Source organism: Homalodisca vitripennis, chromosome 2 (genome assembly GCF_021130785.1).
Source record: "Homalodisca vitripennis isolate AUS2020 chromosome 2, UT_GWSS_2.1, whole genome shotgun sequence".
NCBI classification, from domain to species: Eukaryota; Metazoa; Arthropoda; class Insecta; order Hemiptera; family Cicadellidae; genus Homalodisca; species Homalodisca vitripennis.
The window spans coordinates 93,209,218-93,228,872 of record NC_060208.1 but is presented as its reverse complement, the minus strand read 5'-3'; positions in this window follow the sequence as shown (position 1 = coordinate 93,228,872).

The window sequence follows — 19,655 nt, the reverse complement described above, 5'->3', positions numbered from 1 at the left end:
ACTCATGGACAACTATGTTTTAGACAACTCATAGCACATTAATGGTTTCTATTCCATTAGAAACGTTTAATCGGAGTTCTTCAATGGCATCTATTGGGGAATAGTAAACTAATGTTTTTAAATGTCCCCAAAGGTAAAAAAGCCCAAAGGATTTAAGTCCGGTGATATTGCTGGCCATAAAACTGGTCCACCTCGGCCTATCGATTGATTTGTGAAACTCTCATTTAGGTGTCCACGAACAGCCAGAGAGTAGTGCGCAGGTGCCCCGTTATGCATAAACCACATGTTTTGGCGCAAATTCAGAGGTACATCATCAAGCAGGTTAGGTAGCTCGTCTCTTAAAAAGTTCAAGTACACCACGCAAAATAATCTGCTAAGATTCCAACCCAAACATTCACTGAAAACTGATGTTGTGGGTGATTAGGTTTGATAGCATAAGGATTTCTGTCTGCCCAAATGTGGTTGTTATGGAAGTTAATGATAGCTGTTCTTGTAAAGTGAGCCTCATTGGTAAACAAAATTGTATTCAAAAAGTTTGGATCAGCACATTTTAACAGAAGCCATCGACAAAAACAACATGGGGAGCGTAGTCTTGTGGCAAAAGAGTTGTTGGAACATGGAGTTGCTTGGAAATGCTGGAAGTGGTATGGGTGTAACTGGTACTCGTGTAGTATTCTCCGAATACTAGATTGGCTGACATTGAACTGTAGTGACAATAAAATTCTCCAGTGCTCTTTTCAGGATAATCAGAAATTTTATTAAGAACCAACTCTTCTAATTCAACAGTCCTACATGATTGGGTGATTCCTGCATCACTATGTTCCAAAGACTTCAAAGAACCTGTTTCAGATAGGCGTTGATGAACAGTGGCAAAAATCTTGCGCTTTGACACCTGCGGTTAGGAAAGTTCTCTTGCTAGACAGACGTCTTTCTGAAGTACTATTGCAGCGTCCTAAACCATACGTTAAAATGCATGTCTTCTAAATCAGAGTTTGAACACAGATGAATATTACCTTCCATTTTTAATAAATTAAACACACAACACAACATCACTAATAAAATGGATAGAAATAACTGGTTAAAATACTTACACAAGCACATAGTATCTTTACAGTTTGCTGTTTTGCTCAACATAGAGGTGACATAATTATGTCATCTAATAATAAATGCCAAGCTGATTATTTATTATTTAAAAATGTTTAAACAGTTGTTGTTTAAATAATTAATTATTACCAGCTGTTACCAATCTGATATTCATTCCTTATTATAAAACAGCAAAACATTGCTGTGTAGTGTAATACGCGAGGAGTCAATTTCATAACTTTTTTACACATTTAGTTAACTTTGTTTATTATGGTTGTTTTCAAAATTAAATTCTCTACAATCTGTATTTGGAAAAACAATTTGTTTATTGGTTATTTAACAATGTTATTCGACTTCAAACATTTAAGATGGTATTTTTTTATTACATTTTTGGCAAATTTCATACTTTTTCTCAATAATTGTTTACACAACAACCTCTAGAGTGGTTTTATTTGATTTTTCAGGTGGTTTTCCATATATATCCATCTTATTTGAGTTAAAAAGTAAGAACAAAACCTTTCAGAATCACTTAATTTCACCAGGTGAACTGAAAACAAAGCAAAATCTTTCGCCAGCCATTACTCAGTAATGGAACGTTTCCGGACCTACCTTTACAAAACATTTTTTCCTATTTCTAGCTCTAAAATCACGTCTTAAAATATTTTACCATGTTTCTGCCTCACTCTGTATATATATATATATATATATATATATATATATATTATATATATATATATATATATATATATATGTATTTATGTATGTATGTTTGCTTGTATGTATTTATATATTCAGATACATCCAGTGTAGATTTAGTGTTTGTCAATACATCTTATCAATTTAATCTTATTGCCTACAAAGTAACTGACTCCATTTACATGAAACTAATGTGTTTTTTTTTTTTACTGTCTCAAGACGAACCGAAATAAATGGTACAGGTTCTAATACAAATACAGATTTAGGTTAAAAGTTGACGGAGCTGCTAAAAGGAAACATATATTCACGTGTGAAAAATTATGGGGTGAAGAAATATAACAAAGGCTAAGTACTCCACATCCGTTACTCTTTGGAAACTGATTCAATTTTCTTTCAAACACAGGAAAATGTTCACTGTATTTTATCACTTTAACCTTATAATCCTTCATTGAATTTCACTACATTGGTATAACATCTTCATTTCAAAATCTCCTATGAAGTAATAAGTAATAAGTTAAAACAATTCGTAAAGTATAAGTTTTCTGTGGAACATTAAGAAATAAAATTAATATAAAGTTCATAAATTGCTTTACAAAGTCTGAAATCGTAGCATTATTCCTAATTTTTATTCTACTCATAAAATTATACACCTTTGTAAAAAACGATAATTTAATTTACTGTAATGTTTTGTTTGATAATATATGTTATAAATCAGAGGAAGTGGATTTGTAGCTTTAATGTTCTGGGAATCTAACCTCAGATGTCGGTGATGTTTTATACATTACGCTCCTTCCTATTTGACAGTTTATCTTCATCGTAGAACCTGTAATCATGACTTGTATCAACAAGAGAAAAGTCTCTAAATCTCAGGCCCTTTTGCTTGCAACGGATGATTGATTATAAAACACTCAAGGAACAATCCTTTATCGTGCCCATACTTAAATCACATATAGGGCTTTTAAAGGAAACTATAAAAATAATTACTGTACATTGGATCTATTGACGCAATCAAAGTAAAAATTTAATAGTTATTCTCTAACTAATTAATTATGATATGTATAGCAAATTTACCATTTTTCAGTTCGAAAATAATACACATTTTAACGCCAACACATTCATGGGTTGAAATGTGTTGCTAGAAATCTATGAATTATTTATATTTTCCTCAAATCCACCATTAGTTTTTCTTTTCAAAGTGCATACATTCATGTTTATTTATGATGTAATATAAAATATACATAAAGATACACAATATAATAATTATTTATATGTAATTTTAAGCAATAAGTTTTATCGGTTTTTAATGGAGGAATTTCACAGACACCGATATTAAGTGGCAGAATTTGTCTCAATCAATGTTGTCCTATGAAAGCTAATTTTGCTCAATAATGAATCAGATAATGTTGTAGAACTGTCCAATTTTGTTTTTGTAAATTTCCATATTTTCTTTTAATGTTCTTAAGCTACGACTCACAGGCAGTATTTGTCCAGGCTAGAGCCGGTTTACATTTTATAAACAAAGAATCTGGTTTTCTTCAAGTCGATGTTCATAAAATATTAAATATCGACTGCACTAATTTTGGTACAGGTTTGATAAGTACCAAAGTGTTAAAAATATGAGACGATAATTTTCTTAGTTTGACTAACTTGCTTTAACAGTTATCCGTGTTTTTAAACCACCATACTCGCAAATAAATATTAAATTACCGTCAGATATCCACGAACCAACCCAAACAGGGACGAATTTCAGTCTCTTTATGTAACTTTCTGACGTACTATAACTATTATGTGATAGTCGATTTTCAGTGTATCACGGTCTGTGTAATACAGTGCTCTTGGTTCCTAACGCATAGACTTTTGATAGTTTTGGGATGGAAAATAGTTATTGTTTGGAAAGAAAAAATTATAAAATTGCAAAATAATTTCCTTTTGTTTTATTTAAGCGTAAATAGTTGTCAATAAAAATGGATTTATTTCAAAATATTTAAGATTTATAAATATGAGAAAACTTCAATGGAAGTGTAGCATTTGCTACATAGACGATTTAAAAATTATTTACTAAATATTTGTAGGAGAAATCATAAGTGAAAATATTTTAGAATTTAATGATGTCAAAATATAGGTACATTAAATTTTGTAAAGTAGGAACTTGGTACTTAGTGTCTGAAAACATTGTCTTTCCAATCGTTCATTTAAAACATATAATTTATATGAAGAATATTGGATATTTAGTTGAAATTTTTTGGTTTAGAAAGTCTCACAATGAATTATAAATAGCTAATAGCGTAAAACAATTTTAAATCCTTTAAAATTGTAATTACCATTCTAAAGGGTCAACTGGTTTAATTTATTATTTGGACAATTAAAGTAGGTTGATGTAAATTAAACGAAGTAACAGTGAAAATTCTTTCAATTGGACGTAACCAATGGAATAAAGGACGGCTCATTTAATTTTTCAGTTCGGTGGCCAAACATTATCGGACTAGAGTTGTTTGATGATTCGAAATTGTTATTGGTAAAGCAATATTATTTTTTCTTTGTGTTAGGAGCTGTTAATTGTACTTGATTTTAATATTATTATGAATCTTATTTATAAGATAGTGCATATTTCTCCACCTACTGCTTTCTTAAACAAGGTTTGAGTACGCCACACTATTAGTCGAACATGCTTCACTAAGGTTGCATGCAAAATTTCAAATCTACAGCTCATTCATTCTTGAGATATCCTGCGCACGGATAGGCAGACATAAAGAGAATCATACAAAAAAGAAGTTTCAGACAGAAACAAATTTATTCTATTTCCACGAGTGGTCGGTTTCCCTAAAGCTCAGCCAATAACATTGTATTTCTGTCAAATAATAAAAATATGAAATTTAATTAGCACATCTACTTTATGTAAGTATGTAAACTTTAAGAAAACGTCAACCTATATGTCTATTTTACATTGAAAAAGTTAGATCGATAGCAATTCGGTAGCAACAAGCTGAAGTGTAGCTCCCAAAAATTGGCATACATAACTCTCTGAGAAATTTTTGGATAGTTCGACCATTATTGAAGGTCAGCCCTGATTTAATATTAATATTTAGATAATATTTTTCCTTCCTCTCGCTATTTCCTCCAGTTAATCAGTGAGCCAAACCCGCCTCATAGGACCCCCCCCCACCTCACCCCTAGCGTACTAATATACAATGGGTTGTGCTCACGGGTAAAATTTTCAAAAACTGTGTATTTGGTCATATATACTAATGCAACTGTTTCGAAAACATTTTATTTTCCTTTTTAAAGAAAAAAGTGGCATCGTTTCTTGATGAATCATATTCCTTAACTGAGTAGGTGACTCATCACCATGAAAGAGATCATCATGTTTGTGATCTTTTGTGAATTCAATATATATCAAATTTATATAACAGTAGGAGCTATCTTATAAGTGACATATATTTCCCGTTTTTGTTTCAGTTCCAGAAAATCTTATGTGTATTTTCTAGATGAGTGCAATGATACGTTTATAACATGAACTATATTGTTTTATAATCCTCAATGCAACCAAAGTATATTTTAAACTTTGTAATATCGACAGTTTTAAGTTGTTACTACTACAATCTTTAACAAAAGCTTTATGTTCACACTCAACATCCATTTCTTTCTGTGTGAACACAGGGACACTAATTAAAGGGTAATTATCGAGGGTAGACACGGAGATTAAACGCGCAGTTAAATAAGCTTTGCACTTTTTAGCCTACTTCGTTTATATGGTTTGCTTTTCCCTCTTTACTTTCAGAGGTTTTAGTATAATAGAGGATAGAAATTAATGTTATAAAACTGGAAATCTCATTAAAGTTTTATGAAAATTAGAGCTAAAAACCTTAACTTGTTGTTTGTGCACATGAAAAAAATTGCAATGCGTATTCAGTGGACCACTACTCTACCAGGGTGGTCCGCAAGGAGCGAGAGAAAAGATTTTTATAGGAGTATAAGTCTATAGTATACCAAATTAAAGGTCTTTATTAGTATAAAACATACCATAAGGCCTACTTCAAATGGTTGAGGCTAACCAAAATGGAGATTAAATAATACTTCCATTAAAACCATTATTTTTAAAGCCGTTTTCGATTTCAGCGATTAGGTAAGTAGTCATATACCTTAGGAAATGTTCTAAAACATAAGATAGTAAGAATTTGACTGCAAAGACCCCTTTGATGCAGTCGGCGAGAACTATGCTATATGAAAAAGTTCGCTGGACTATGTTTTTAACTAATGTACCAATGTCATCTGTAAATTTAATAAAATATTAACAATACTTTTCAGTTTATAAAGAAATAAACGAGTAGTGTCATTGTTAATGGTTTTAACTGTACTTTTTTATCAAATGTATGAGATCTAAAAATCAATGTTGCTATCTAATCTTTACTATAAATTTAAAGACTGATATAGAGCTCACCTTAGTTCACTTTTGATGAAGTGAGCTTCTCTGATCTGTGGTCGGAAGGCTGATATTTTCTTATCGTAAAAAACAAGGCAAGATCAAATATGGAATAAATTATACTAAGAACAAATAAATTATAATGGCAATAACTATAAACATTTTGACGCATTTTATTTATCGTGACAAAAAGAAAAACTCAACACTGGCGTCGAAAATATAATTCCCTCCACCCAGAGGTGCTTATAAAGTTGTATACCTGCAAAATTGCTTTTGAAGTTGCGGGTAACTGCTAATGACACATAAAATTAAAAGTAATTAGAAAATTAATTTTGTTCTAGCTACAAAGAGGTTTGTTCACTAATGAGTGTGATAAGATCTTGACATAATAAATATGTAGCACCCAAACTAATTTTCTTTGGCGCAAGCAACAGTGACTCCAAAATAAGCGAGAAGAGCCAGCTTGTGCCAAGACAGGCTTAGTGTGTTATAAACCACTCCAGCGCCGACCATATACAGGTAAAGTATGCAATCGTGCAGTATCTTACGGAAATCACCCGACTCAGCTGAGGGAAAATATTATGTCTAGGTAGAAAGTAATTTTGTCATACACAGAACTAGTGGAGTTAAATAACACTTAACACTTCACTATGAATAAGTCACCTACAAAACAACCTATATTAAGTAAAATATAATCTAAAAATACTAGTTTAAGTGGGCCAAACCTTTTCCAGTGCAAAATAGATAACATAATCTATCTTTATAATATTTAAATCGCAATTATTCACAAATTATTTAGTATGCTAATTTTATTAATAACATTCCGGAAGTATTTATTACACAAAAAAGCGCCTTTGTGTATAGCATGAATTGTGTGGCGTCTCTTGTCTAAATTAATACTACAGAGAAGAAAGAAGTGTAGAGGCTGCATTGTGACGTCATTAGGTTAATGATCTTGTTAGAGACGCCGCGCCGCGATAGAGACTTGTCCGATACAGAGATATTAACTCACAGTGGTTTTTCTGGTGACATAGAATAAACTTACTTTACTTTACTTACGTTAACTAAACAAATATGTGCTCAGAAATGTAATCCAATTCGAACCAAATGACGTTGTCACAATGATATTAATAGTAATTTTTATTTCTTGCTATTCAATCTACCCTAAAAGGCGTGCAACGTATCCAAATTATAGTTTCAATGTCTAATTATTTTTCTAAAATGTAATATATATTGGTATTTATTTTACTCCATATAACTGAAAATATATTAAAAATCATTGGAAGCAACACACAATCGATTAAAATTGTGTATTTATGGTTTAGGTTTATAATTATCGAATTTAATTTTGAGAAGAATTTAAAAAAATAACATCTAGCGTTCAGAGAGCACATACATGGAAGGGCTCAGACAGTTTAGCGACTAAGCCTTGCGGATGAATCTGATGTAGGGAATAATCACACTGAACATTTCTTTACATTATTTCTATTACTCTAGTGACACTTGACGGTAAGTGTAAGGGTGTCCTGCTATTTCATAAAATGTTTTTCTTTTAAATATTCTCTTTACATTACAATGTCTGTCATTTAACACTACCACAGTGATAAAAATATATTTTCAATGTGTCTGACTCAATAATTATGTTAAATACGAGAATATGAAAATAATTTTGATGAGTTAGTAACTGCAGTGCACATACTTTGGACATTTAAACTAACTTCAGTTGCAGTTGTTTATAGTGAAGAATAATGTGTGATAAATCACAGGAACGAGAGAATAACTAAAAGTCCACAAGCGGTGACCAGGAGCCGGAAAAGCCGAGTGTGCAGGCTGATATATTTATTGTCTACCTCGCCGCTGTCACACCATGCGAATAATTATTTTGTTCGTTGTTTCTATTGAAATTAGAATTAAATATAAAAAAAATGAAATTATAAAAATATAACTTTTCTTTCTTTAATGCCAAGCAGGGTTTTATTATTAAGATTTATCCAAACTATTGAAACAAAATATTAATATCCCATAGGTATATACGGAAGAGATTGTTTATACAATCAGGGTTTTATTATTAAGATTTATCCAAACTATTGAAACAAAATATTAATATCCCATAGGTATATACGGTAGAGATTGTTTATACATATTTTTTAATTTCTGGAATTATAACTTAAAGAAATCGAGAAAATTGAATGCTAAGTTTGAATTAATTACAAATATCATAGGAAATTTTTGAAATATCTAAATTTTTTAAAACTTCTAGATATAATGCGGCATATAATTACACAGTTTAATTTAGAGACCATGTTTATACGACAGCAGCTCAGCGCAAACTGACTATTTGTAACGTGACAAATGTAACGGGAAGATGCGCGATCGATTAGTGCGCACACCACAGACCCACGTGTCTGGCCGTTATGGTATATGATCAGAGGTTTGAAAAAAGCAGCATCAGTTTAAATATATACATATATTTACCATTTATTTATTTATTTTTATTTGTATGTTGATATATACTATTTGTCTACAAATGAGTATCGATAAACTGTGCTCTCATGAGGAATGTTTATTTGTTGTATATTTATTAATGGTTTACACTTTATTCAACCTGTTATAGGAAGAATATGCGTACTCCGTTTTAAGTAATGCGTTTACGTCTAAGTTACGTCTATGTGTCTGTGTGGTTTGGTTACTCCGAAAAGTTAAAATAAAGATAAACTATTTACATTTGGTCACTGGGGAATTCCCTCATTAGCTTATTGCTCATACTTATAACAAGTACTTTACATCCGTAAAATGTATAAGTGATGAATAACTTCTCTTACGTACTAAATGTCAACTACTTAAAATATACTGTCTGTAAAACTTTTCTTCCGAAAAATATAGTACACTCGATCAAGAAACGTCTTGCTCGCAAACAATGCTGTCGTTTCTTCCTTATTAGTTCTGTTAAACAGATTTTATATAAATTTATATTTTTATTAATATTAAATGAAACATGTCGTTACTGTGGTTATTTTAATCGACAAACACAGTTTATTAAACAATTCGTATTATTGAAATTGAATCTAATATTGACATGATTTGTATTATAAGTGCTTGAACTATATATCACAATTTGTATTTGTTACTTATGCAGTAAACACACCCTACTCTTCTGCACCGAAATATTTGTGAACAATAGACCAGATCCGATGATACATTTCATTATTTGACAGCTACAAGCTCTTCCATTGTCTCTCTAACCGAAATATGGCTGTAACATTACCATAGACTATGTCTAGTCTCCTATGCTCATATAAACTCTACTATATTATAACGTCAATGTTAGTATGTCTCAATGCTATAAAGAAAAAAAAATATAAAAAGGACTTAGAATATATATATAATGTAGGGACACAAGACGAAGAAGCAAAACGAAATTAAAATCATAATCTTTACCTAGATATTTACTTATGATATATATATATATAATATATATAATATATATATATATATATATATATATATATATATATATATAATAGATATATATTTAACCGGAAATTTATAAAACAAATTTATTTTCTAGTAGTATATAATAGTAAACTCAAACTAAACAAAATATATTGAATATTGTTTAAATTTTTATTAAAAATACTATTTGTATAGTACACAAATTATTACGTTTTATTGAACGATCTACTTAAGACACGCCTTATAATTTTTTGTTGGAGTCTCCTCAATGGGCCTACGGACATTGATCTTCTACTTATGAGGAATTTCGTAGTATTTACTTATTACATATCTGAGAGCCTAATGTAATTTCATAACAATAGTTACATAAAAACATACTTGCACCACCGGATCTCGAACCCGTACCTCTCACTTGTCGGGTGACAATGTTAATCAGTATTACAATGAAACTTGTTTTCTATAAACTGTATTGTATTCAGCCCTTTTTTGTCATATGCATGCTCTAATATTTACAAAATACTCATACTTGTAATAAAATTCTAACAAAGTTTAGCGAGTGATGTAGTTGTTTTAATTGAACTTTAGAACATCAACCAACATTAACGTTATTTAAAACTAAAATTATGTTTATGAATAGTTCTTCTTTAATTTTCTAAATGTTCCCTTAACTCTTTAACTATTTAAACATATTTGCGAGTTATTTATTATTGTTCCTACTCTTGAATAATAGAATAAAACTACGGAAAAACTTCACAAAGGTCTTGCTACGGATTAAAGCTAATCTATCATTGACGCCAAATTACCAAAGCACTTTGAGGTGGTTTTGTGCCCTATTTATGAGCTTTCTGTAGCTATCCACCTAGTCCGCTCGGATACAATGCTGGTTGTATAATGGTAAGTAGGAATTATAGTTAGGATTAAGCAACCATCTTGTCGGTAAAGGCAGAATCACAAATAAGATCTATGTTTTGTCGATTCAAGGAAAGGGTGATTGTCCACACTGAATGGTTGATTACAATGAACAGAAAAGTTCTTTATGTGAGGCATTCATAAAGCATAAACACTTTACTGTTGTTCAGTAACATTTATTACTGTATATAAATACTATACAGTTATATTTATTTTTATTGACCTTAAAAAACTTAACATACCATTTCCGCACACTGAAATTTCCAATATTTTTCTTACGTTTAACGAATATTACATGTATTTGTTATAATATATTAGTGAATAGACTTATCAAAATATCAAAAGTAGAAATCAAATCGGAAAGGGTTTTTAATTTACAAGAAAACAATATAGTTTATTTTATTTCAAATTAATCCTAATTTTCTTAATGAAGAAGTTTATCTTTGATAGGAGCAAAAATGTAGGTATAAAATCTATTTAATACAGAATTACTTTTTGTATTTAAATACCTATAATCAACCATCGTAAAACTTGAAATATTTATACCATTGTAAGAAACGATATAATGTGATTGACATTCCTCGTTTGCAACAATATATGTTGCCACTTTTGATTCATGTGCCCAAAATTAAGTCAAAAATTAAAAATTTGTAAATATATTCAAACCTAATGGTAAACATTCGGTAAAGGTAATGCATTTTATAATGTATTGTACTGGATTTTTTACAGATCTTGCTGTCATAAAACGGTTAATAAACTGAGAAGTTTTCTTCAAATTATACGAGTATGATAACACATATTATTTTATCACATATGCAGCAGTAAAATTTCTGACGTTTACTGTATTGTATTTATCGATAGAAATTGTTTGCGTATAAGATTTTTTTAGTGAATTGCGGAATATCTAAACGTTGTTCGGGGGTGCAAATAATGAAACGAAGAAGTGCACACTCGTCATAAATACTTTATAACTTAAACATCGAGGAAGTAAAGAAAAACATAAATCGTTCTATTGGAATATTGCCTAAAAATTAAGCCAATCAATCATATTACTTGAATTTAATAATATATTTTATGGATTTTAATTTTATATAAATAAATAAGGCTATACTACTTCTGTAGTGTAGGATAAAAATTTAATAGGAATATTTAGGACTATAAAATTCTTAGGTTTTTATAATTTGTTAGTAATGTACTTAAACACGTGTTAAACACCTGTACAATATTTATTAAAATAGTAAACATTTAAGAGAAGATTCCTGTATTAGCAAAGGATCCATCACTATGTTTCTTGATAAAACATGACATGTATGCCTTACCAAATATTCCCTTTTTAATAAGGATTTTCACGCATTTTCTTTACCATGTCTACGAAATCGTCCATGTCATTGAAATTAAATTACTCCGATATTGGTTGCCGTAAGCATATCAAAACACAACTTTTTTGTCTAACTTTTACTTTAAGTATTCACCGGCAATTGGTGACTGGCTTCGTTTAAAAATACATAACTTACTCAAAATACAACTATTTCACTGTTTTAATATATATTAACCTCCAAGACGATTTTATATAAACAATGGTTTGGCACTGAACATATTAACGAACTATAAATATAATATTCGATACAAATATTCATTATCTGTTTCTATCCGTTATCATTATTACCGCCATAAAGGGAATCCCGTGTATCCTAATTCAATTTTCTTTTGTTCGTAAAGGACAGATAATATAGCGCATACAACAGAGAGTCAATCTGTAAAGTAGTTAAGAACAATATCATGAACAGATTAATTTGAAATCATAAGAAGGTGCTCTGATTCGGTAAAACACACCTGAAGAATACATTTGTGTAGGCGAATAAAACCGTGGTGAAGAGAGAAAATACTTATTTTAAACTGTAGTTTTCTATTAATGTTCACAAAGTGAACATATCTTCACGTACGTAATAGCCGTTACCGATTCGAGCTTACTTTTTACAACCGACTCATTTGATCAACGTTCTAGTTGTTAAACTGGAATGCTAACGGTCTTCCAATACTGCAATAAAAATAAAATGGAGAATTTCAGTTACTGGAACTTGATAGGTCGATTAATTAGGTCGAATAGGAAGTGAATAAGTATGCGAATGAGTGTTTATTGACATTTATATTCGTAACCTGAAACTTTGAAATAAAAACAGTTAATTATATTTTGTAAATACAGTTGGAAATAGACTTTGTCGTGGTTTTAGATGTACACTATTAATAAAATTAGGATACGTCGAAGAATTTACGAACGTTTTCGAGCTTCCGGTTAAACGTTACAAAAACTATAAGTAGAGTATTTCTGTAATGCAGTGTATATAAGTAAATTTTTGTAATTTAAATTTTAAGGTATTCCTTTTAATTCTAATTTATTGTAAATTGTTCATGCTTGGATTGGAATTGAAGAATGTTTCATGATATTCCCCATGTAGCAGTGAATATTATTAAAATGGAATATATCCGTATATAATAGTAGTTAATAACAGTTTCCAAATATAAATAACTGCAATCGGTTTAAAAGTCTTGGTTCTGTAGGTTTTCTTTAAAACGAGGGAATGATGCAATCAGCTTAATATTATTGTTTTATTTAATTCACATTTCCTAATTACAATAACATTATTCTTCGGTATATTTTATAAATTTTTATCAAGGTGACATAACAACCTTATTTTAGAACTCGCCAGTCGGTAAGAATAATGTACTCGCACAATAATTGATTATCTGATTTGTGAATTTCTTCATCTAAAACCACAACTTGAAGAGTGTGACCGGAAAATATTTGTCTTCAATACACTCCGCATAACGGTACAAACATCTCTAACTCTATAGCTGCACGTTCAAAGCGACATCTGTGTTTGATGCCGAGCTGACAACGTCCACTAGGTTTTAGAGATATTGAAAACAGTGCCCCACAATGGAAACACTTTACTTCTTCTACAATTTTTAAATTTCAGAAGTGTAAAGTTTAAAATGTTTGGTAACTAATTTAGAATTACATGGATCATAAAATGCAATACAGCTGTGTAAAAACGGTTTTATTAAGGAATTTAAAAGAATGGTTTTAATTCTTAATTCTGTTTTTGCTTAAACCATTCTGGTATTTTAAATCGCTTATATTACTTATATTAAACAAAATACTCTAAAATTACCTATTATTTTTAAACTTAGGCTGATTCATCTTTATATGCTGAAAGGCTAAACAGAATGAAGTAAAAATCCAGATTAATATTGAAATTTTGTCAAACTTTTTATTTTTCAAGTATTAACTATTTAATGTATTACTAATATAAGTTCCCCATTAATAGGTGATAGATAAAAATATGACTTTAGGAGTTAAATAATGTTTATAATGTTTCAGTTCACCAATTCGTCCCTTGTAACCCAATTAGTGTCTTTAATTAAACGATCGAATTTTTTACCTAAACTGTCTTGAATAACATAAAGTACTAAAATTTTGCTGTTTACTTGTCTTTAACTCTACCTAGCTATATATGAGAGTTCATTTTATAAGTACAGTAATTTTATCCCATTAGTTCCTCAGTTTTTAAATTGTTGTTGTTTGTTTTTTTCTATCGCTGTTTGAAATCTATGATTTTTTCCCTTTTTAGTTGTTATAGTCTTTATGACAGTTTACCAGATAATTTACGAAACCGTTAAGAATTATGAAGTTTGACTTTGAATTAAAAGAGCTATGAAAGAGTTTCATGGTTCTGTTACTCTTTTCCAATAAATTCTATTTCCCAGCAGGACAAGATTTTGGAATATACAAAGATTTTCAAAATTATTGTTTCGTAATATTTTATATATTTTTAAACGAAGTAAAAAAATTTAACATTTCCCCTTAAAGCTTTATTGCAGGTGGTATGCAAATGTATATAAATGTATCATAACAAATAACGCTGATTCCAAGTTTCTAGTTCAATTTAGTTATAATAAAGTAAGCTTAAGGAATTTCCAAGTCCTAAAAGTTGCCAATAGTGTAAAGTTTGCTTCTTTTAAAACACTACTCAATAAATAAATTGCATACGGTTTATAGCATCGCTTAGACGTAAGACAAAAGGGCAATACCAGAATAAGTATGTCCTTCTACCATATTTCCAACTTTTAGACAAATTTTTACCATTTTCGGTTTTGATATAGAGATAGTGGGAAATCAAATTTATAACCAAATCCATTTAGCGTTTAGTTTGTTATGAAAATGTCATATATTACAGGTATTATTAAAATGTTCAAACTTGTCTGAAACCAATGATTTCAAAAATGTAACGTCATTGCCATGTGTTAATGTGTTACTGGACAATGTAATCATAATATTACAATGATTAGTGTTAACTAATTCATGATATGTGAAATAAAATCGTACCAGCATTAGAGGAAACGACATAGTGGTCATAATATGTGTAATCAATCAATAAAGAACATAAGACAAAGATCAATCTGAAATTTCATTGTAATTTTGATATTTTAGGTTCACTTAATATATAACTCATTATAAATAAATTTAATATAAGTAAAATTCACTGTATATCAATCTAAAATCTAGAAGAGGTTGACACTTTTATAACCTCATTACTATCCCTTTATTTATTATCTTTCTACTATTAAAAAGCCAATCTTTGTTTAGGTTATTTTTTCATTCATTAATTAGATTTTATTAATTCAAGTTTAATTATAACACGAAGGCAAAAGCTATTCCTTATATAACATTTCAAAACTAAAGTATTTACTGGTATGCTTTGTAAGCTAACAACGTTTTAGGTTGGTGTGAGTATTCAATCGTTGTAGCGTAAAGTTAGTAAATGAAATTTGGTTTCGGTCCATAAAGGCCTCTGAATTTCAAACCCATGCCTATGTAAGATTAATATTACTTTTATTTTTAGATTTGTGGAGGAATAAAAGAGTTTAGTTACTTCGTTTTAATATAAAAAATATGTAATTACTATACCTATTAAATTAGTACACACTAGACTGGCGTAGGAAAAAGAGATTTTAGAACAGACGAGTTCAAACTTGCTGAAAAATATTGCTTCCTATTATTTTACATTAAAGTATAATATATTAAACATTTGCCCCTAAAAACGTTTAGTAATTTCTATACAAATGTAAAACACGTATCATAACAAATAACACTGATTCCAACTTCCTAAATCTAGTTAGTCTTAATAAAGTAAGTTCACGGAAATTCAAAATCATGAAGGTTTTTATAATGTAAGAACTGCGTCTTTGAAAAACCACTTCATGAAATATTGCAAACGGTTTATAGCATTGCTCAGATATAAGACGAAAGGGCAATGTGCATTACCAGGATAAGTACGCGGTGGTCTGCTCTTAATGGTAAGTGGTACTTGAGCCTTTCGCTTCCAATATCCTTTAACCCCTTTAACCGCCAGCACTACTTTCCTTATTTCAATCTTCTGTGCGTCTCGATTTCATACTCTCTAGGTTCGTATATTCGCTTAGCGTTATTTTCAAACACCGATAGGATCCGAAAAAAACTGTTTGTTGCACGTAATGTCCTATGATGTAAGAGGACGTTATAGATATTTCGAGAAACACAAATAGCGGTTTTTAAATCGAATAGTGAAAATATTTTTTAATGACCAACAATTTTATCAAAAAATAATAATCATTCGATAGTATTTGACTGCATGGAGATATGTTTTCAGTTGAACGGCTAAAAACTGTACTTGTTTTCTTAATGTATAGAGGAATTTAAAAATTTAAATTCGTAGTAAAATTAGTAAAATCAAATGATGTTATAATGTAATAGAACCCTATGGCACTTTTTAGTTGTAAATATACATCTTTAAGGTACATATTATTTCACTGTATAGATAACTCTCTCCTGAGCAGTATACAATGAGTGTGACACATTACTGAGAGCAGTCAGAGACAGCATAATGCATTTAAATGGATATGCAAAGGGGTAAGAGAGTTACGGAGTTCATAAATGAAATAAAGATTCAACTGGTTCTTATTTCAGGTTTAGCTAAAGAAAGGTATTTATATTCATTTTATGTTAGCCGTCATAGTAAATATGTATATAAATTATATATGCATAAACACATATATTTTGCTCGTCGCAATAAGGCAAACTCTATGTTTGCTTTATTGCCCTATATAAATAGCAATATATGGTAATAGCATATATAGGGAGGGAAAGAAAACACTTTAACATGTGATTTTAGATCTAAAAACAAGACAACAAATCATATAAACTTATTATAATGATCTTTTTGTCTTTTTTGGAATATGTCTGGAAATGCCTCGTTAACAAGATAAGACTAACGAAACATTTGCCTAAACTTCCATTCCGAGGATGAATTTGAACCTTTGAACCATTATAATGGAAAATACTATAATATTTTGATCGTTTCGTATGAGGTTTGACCTGGACAATAAAATAGGTCCCAGAACTGTAAGTCCCTTAGTTTATAAAATTACTTGCTTAAAATAAACAAATTACTAGAAAAATCTTTTTTAAGCTAGAATTTCATTAAATGGCTAAATATACAAAACATTCTGAGGCATAAAGTTTAGAGAATTTTATTCTGAAAATATTAATGGTAAATAAGGCCAATTAAAAAGTTCTAACTTAATGAATTCAAATTTAATTGTTACTTGTATTACCCTCCAAAAAATAACAATATTGTATTAACATATAATAATAATCATATAAAATTAAGCTCATGCAAATTTCGTTTATTATTATAATGAAGCAAACTGGATTTTCCGGCATTTGCCCTCGTTCAGATATATAAAAATAAGTTTTGAGATCTGATATCTTTTTCAGGTAAATAAGTAAGCTAACACATAATTACCAACTAGGATAAAATAAAGAAATCGTACCAGATAACCGTTTACTAATACATTTTTAATAAATTGTAAACCAAATTTCTTCACATAAAATAACTCATGAACTTAAAAATATAATTCTTAATGAATGATAAAAAAAAAGAAAATTACAACGTAAAATAGAAAATAAAAAGAACATAACACATTCAACTGCTCCACACACACCGCAAGCACCACCACCCGACACCCACACAGCCCCTTCCCCAGTAATAAGTCTCTTACCCTCGCCCAGAATCACGCACGACTCTCAATACTTCTAATATCATCAGATAGATGTCCAAAGGCGACAAGCCAGAATAGTAAACGACCTATTGAAAATTCTCGATCTATGAATTGGAATTAATATTTAAGTGGTTTCCCTTCTAGTAGACCGTTCATTAATATCAGAGATAAATTTAAAGTGATCGGACAGATTATTAGAAGTTTTTGTTTTCATAACTGAATGTAGAATGGGAAGAATATGGAATCGGCGTAGTTCTTAAAGCTTCATGAGTGATATCTGCTGAAAAAACGGTGAAACGTGCTCATGACGTCAGAGATTGAAAATAAATCTAATAAAGTAATTCTGTGCACTCTGAAGTATGTACGATTGCTCAGCATTCAAATCACTGATCACAATATCATGGTAGTCAAAGTGTGGAAATATAAATGTTTTAACCAGCATCATATTTATATTGAACGGTAAATACAAAGCAATTTTCTTTAAACTATAGATGCCAGAAAAGACTTTGTCACATATCATTGTAACATGGTCAGCTCATTTTAGACCTGTATTCGTAGTAAGTCCGTGATTCTTCAGTTTATTTTGGCAATTTAGTTCACGACTGTTTAGTTTTAGTTTCAGTGTGATATTAAGTTTAATACGGTTAGTTAATCTCGAGCTACCTGTAATTGCGTCTCTTTTTCATTCAGTTTCAGTCCAGGTTGTTAAGCCCAAATTTGGATAGCTTCAATATCCAAGTTGAGTAGTGACACAGAAGTTTCTTGATCGTCAAGTAAACTCGTATACTTGCAAATCATAGGCGTAAATATGTATATTTGAATACAGTATGATTGAAGTAATACCGTTTATGTAAAGTGAGAAAAAAGGGGCTAAGAACGGAGCCCTGTTGAACACCTTCGTAAAAGTTTTCCAGTCAGACAAAAGTTATCCCATTCCTTCACACATTGCCGACATTCAGTGAGGTAAGACTCGACACAGTTAACATACATATCGCAAAAACCATACTTCTTTAATTTGATGAAGAGAGGGGAATGGTATACGCAGTCTAAGGTCTTAGAAAAGTCAAAAAAGTATTAAAATGGTAACAATAGCAAATGGAAATCTGGCACGATTTTTTTACCAAGTTTTTAATTATGTGTCAGGTTAGTTATTGACCTGAAGAAGAGATTAAATTGCTGATCTCGAAACATAGTGTTACTGATTGTTTGTATCACTGAACGATGACAAATGTCCGGAAAAGTCCTGATTCCAACAAAACAATATTATTGTATAGTACCACAAAAATGATCAAAAATATTTCAATAAAATAAGTTTGTTGGTATTTTTTAATAACGTATCTTTAAAAACTAAAAAAACCTTAAAGTTTTTATGGCACTCTTTTATATAATTATGACAGTCTGGACTTTATTGGATGAACTCATTAGTTAATACAATGTAGGTATGTATAGAAAAATGTTATATTTATACAAGTTTATTTTATAATATTTTGTATATGATAACAATGTTTTAATAATTTTTACAAAAGTAAAAGCCGGGAAATAAAAGCGTAACTTTTTTAAGCTAACAATTTCTTTTTATAAAAAGTGATTTGTAAGACTTATAGAAAGTACATTTATAATAGTTTACAAAAATGTACAACAATGTATCTGTATCTTTACTATTTTCAAAGTCAGTAGTAGCAGGCAAAATTAATTCAATAGGCAATGTTTTGTCCAAGTCAGATAAAACTTCATCTATATCTACCACACTAACATTGTCTTCCGAATCACTATCCACTGCATTCCTAATACCAGTACTGTTCACATTAACACTCATTGTGAAATGTATGATAAATTATTTACTCAACAATAAAAATATTCAACCTATAAATAGGCCAACCAGCATGTAACCCTTACACAAACTTCCACATTTTGCACTCTAATATTTTATAAAATATTACACAAACAATGATATATGCACAATAAATAATTAAAAATATAAAAGACGCAAATA